Raw genomic sequence first — 3,794 nt, 5'->3', positions numbered from 1 at the left:
ATAATGAAAAATAACTTTCTAGAGTATACATAAGATATAGAAAAGCTGTTGAATGAGAATATATAGAAAATGATTTTATAAAAAAAAATTTAAATAATAATTTAGAGAGTGAAATTTAGAAATTTTTTTGACATGCTCTGCACGCACACACCTTCTCCCTCCTCGTTCGTCCGCGTTTTGCGGCTTCACAAGCCCCTCCGCGAAGGGACGCGTGGCACAACGGGGCTGGGAGAGCCGCGCGCAGTCTGGGAAGCTAGCGCATCCCACCCTCATGGTCTCGTGGGCACTGCGTCTCATCCTCTCCCGAGTCCCCCTCTCCTATTCTCTCATCCTCTCATGGGCTCACGGCCCTCCCGGCGCTCTCTCTCTCTCTCTCTCTCTCTCTCTCTCAGCGAAAGAAGGCGGCAGCGCTCGGTCTGGCGAGGGAAGGCAGCAGTGGCGCGGCCTTGCCGGCGAGGAAAGTCACGGCGAGTGGCCGACACAGAGGTGTTTTCTTCCTTTCCCTCTTTCCCCTCTCTCTCAGTCTCATGCCCTCCCATTTCTCAGCCACTACACATGGAAGTGGGCTGCCGCCTGCCAGCAGTGGAGGCGCTTGGAAGGGGCTGAAGGTGGCCCGAAAGCTGAGGGCGACGGCTTCTGCAGCGTCCCTACCCTCCCCTGCTCCCGTGGCCTCCCTCTTGCCGGTCGCCATCGACCTCTGGTGGTGTGGACACTTCCATGGAGATGTCCTCATTGTGTTTCATGAAATGGGTAGAAGGTATACATTTTTTTCTCTTTCAATTTTGCTTACAGATTTTGATTCCCCCCATCCTAATTTTTCTCTAGCACTCCCAGGATGCCGGCGCTATGAACCTTGAGAGACTTCATCACTTGCTACTCCCATCCAGGTATATGCTCACCATGTGTTCGCTGATATTCCCACGACAAAGCTTGCATGACTCCCAGTTGTTGCTTCTCACAGTATAAGATACATTGCTATTATTAGACCTCATTTTATTCCTCCGGATAAGAGAGCAGTAGATAGGTGGAGTCCAATATATATAGAGGTTTGGTTAGTTAGGCACTGCCTTTTGGCGGCTTGATTAAACATTGAAAAGGATAAATTAGTATACAGTGCCCCAATCCTTACCTTTTGTCAATACAGTACAGACTTCAAATAACATAGACTAAAATGAATCGTTGACCCACAATTTGTAGGCTGATATTCTGCAGGAGCACATGAAGAAAAGTGGTCTTTCAAAGAGGATCGTGCTGGTTAGTTCTTCCCCTTTACTGAGGTATAGCGTGAGGTGAAACTTATATTGAGTTTTATGTTTTCTTGTTAAAGGGTCCATACGAAGCAATGTGAGGAACAACAATATGCCATTAACTATCAGTTCAGTTCTTATACTGTTATCAGTTATTCAGTTTGTGTCCCTGCATTGTAGCATCTTAACTGGCAAATTTCTCCAATGAACTCATTGTTACATTTATTGTATAGCAGTGCAGGAAACTATAGCCTTTTATTGTGTTAATACTTTATTGGCGATATTGCCGGTTGCTTTGTTCTTTGTATTCGTCCTTTGATATATATTTTTTCTTTTCTGATACATGAATTTGGGGAACTATAACAGCATCTATAATGAGAAGGACCAGGTGCCAAGATCATAGCTGATGCTAGACTTTACAAGACAATTTGTGCCTAAAAAGTAGCAGATGCCAAGAGCGTCTGCTGTTTCAAAATCACTAATGGGATTGGTCACAACCCCACACCCTCAACAAGGTAACAAGCTGTAATCATTGAACTGTCTTATTCATAATCATGGGTGTTTGTTTTGAATGGTCGAAGCTTGCTATGTGTGTAGGGATATGTGTGAAGGGGATAAATTATTTTTTTGTAGTATCTGTTGTGTATACAGGGCCGCAAATATGGATTAGCAAGTTATTTGGTTTAATTCAATTATTCTAAAAATTAGATGATCTGACTTTTTTTGGGGGGGAGGGGGGCAATGAAGACTCAAAGATGTTATTTTCTTCATAGTGTGAACTGCTATTGTAAATACCAAATTGACACCCTTAGCTTATAGTAATCATAGCTTAATCACTTTTAGGTTATGCTTGCTATGGTTGGGAAATATACACTGGCCTGCAGGATTCCTTGTATTTTCGAAATTCAGATAGAAATCACCTGCAAAGGAGGCACTTTTGAAGACAGATTACAGTAAAATAGGAGGTAAAAATCGATTTCTAGCTTTGCATGCTAATTTTCTTCATGTACGATTCTTTATTTGCCAATAATCTTCTCTAAGTAGGTTGGGCATCTGTAAATGATAGTTTTTTTTTTATCCATATTGACATATAGTTTGCCTTTTAATATGATGATAGTCATGGTTGATTCAATCATACCTTTTCCTACCTTATAGGATATATTAGCGCTACAGGATTGATGTAGGTGATCTCTTTATTTTTTCTCATTTCATTAGATTTAACTTAAGTTTGTGCGACATTCAGATCATGTCTTTGTCTCCTAGGGTGCCATCCCCTATGATGTCATAAACTTGGGCAACCAATGTGATCATGGGTTTCGTCTTGCCCATGTTCATGATTTGCTCCAGATGATATGTAGGTGTTTCTAATGCACTCGCTTGCTGGTGCTGCATAAATTAGTAGTGTCTCAATCCCGCCAACAGCTCAGGGTGTCGATCCTGTCGGAGCTGTCCATCACGCCGGCGTATTACTGTGGAGGTAAGGATCTGCTGAAATGCTAATGATGATCATGTCCTAGCTAGAACTCTTTATCTTAGTAAGTCGGTCGGTCACTGCTTTTGTCTTACTTGTGGTGCTTGTAACAAAATTTAAGTTATTTGTTGCTCTGAGAGTTATGTGATTTGTAAGTGAACTTGTGACGGTAATCTTGCAGGCTGAGATGGTTCCTTGAGCAAGTAGGATGATTATCTGAGATTTCTAAATCCAGATGAAGTGGAGATCGCCCAAATTGATTATGTAATAAGATCCTGTCATGTGATGCTTCCCATAACTATCTGCATCTTGCGGCATATTTGTTATGTATAAATGGCTGAAATGCTAAAATTTTTGCTATTATTATCTACCAATTTATGTACTGTCAAGCCCATTGTTGGATACGTAGTAAGTGGAGAGCTACTCACCCTATTTTGTGGTATCACTCTAGCTGGTTCTCTTTCCTCTTATGATGTTTGTTGTTGTTCGAAAGGTTTGTTTTTCTTGTCATGAAAATTCTATGAAATGTCATTGACTCTATCTACATCGTGCTTGTTCTTGAATCTTATTACTTACCAAAATAAGCTATCTGCATGAGACATTTGAAATGAATTTGCCCTCCTAGTGAACTTTCCTCTTCTTTTTTGAAACTTATGGTGAACTTTCCCTGCCTTTGTTTTTTCTTTGCCTACTTTCATTCTGCTTGAGGTGTTCGACGTTCGCATGTTCTTCTAATGAACTATGCCTACTTTTATTCCTCTTTGATGACTCTTTGCCTACTCCTATTCCTAATTTACATTAGGCTATATCTACATGATTTGCTCTATAAGGTAGTTGGATGATTTGAGAGACTATGAAGTGAAATCACAATTTGAGAGGTACTGAACTGAAATCATGATAGGGCGCGCAAAGCACGCTTTATGTTCTAGTACTGTGAACGAACGCATCGACCGGGTCCTGCACTGCATGTGTATCTAGCATACCTTCGGCCGGCCTTCGGGAGGTCCAGGCCAGGGCCCACACTACAAGGCAAAGAGCCAAGAGCGCGCTTTCTCGACCGACGCTGGCTTTGTCGT

General features: G+C 41.9%; 1 long non-coding RNA gene across 7 annotated transcripts; it reads left to right on the top strand.

The window, feature by feature from the left end:
• Positions 1-220: 220 nt before the first annotated feature.
• On the top strand, positions 221-3,188 carry LOC112897830. Of its 7 annotated transcripts, none has more exons than XR_003229762.1 (7): positions 223-486; positions 547-757; positions 835-887; positions 1,198-1,277; positions 1,614-1,762; positions 2,091-2,724; positions 2,900-3,188. It is a non-coding gene; the product is annotated as an uncharacterized LOC112897830 (long non-coding RNA). The 7 variants fall into 7 exon arrangements; XR_003229764.1 differs by having other exon boundaries at positions 225-757; positions 2,091-2,212; positions 2,365-2,724; XR_003229765.1 differs by having other exon boundaries at positions 226-757; positions 2,091-2,212; positions 2,403-2,724.
• The last annotated feature ends 606 nt before the right edge of the window (positions 3,189-3,794 follow it).

Source organism: Panicum hallii, chromosome 6, assembly GCF_002211085.1.
Source record: "Panicum hallii strain FIL2 chromosome 6, PHallii_v3.1, whole genome shotgun sequence".
NCBI classification, from domain to species: domain Eukaryota; kingdom Viridiplantae; phylum Streptophyta; class Magnoliopsida; order Poales; family Poaceae; genus Panicum; species Panicum hallii.
The sequence above is the reverse complement of the archived record's forward strand: the minus strand, read 5'-3'. Positions and strand labels throughout refer to the sequence as shown.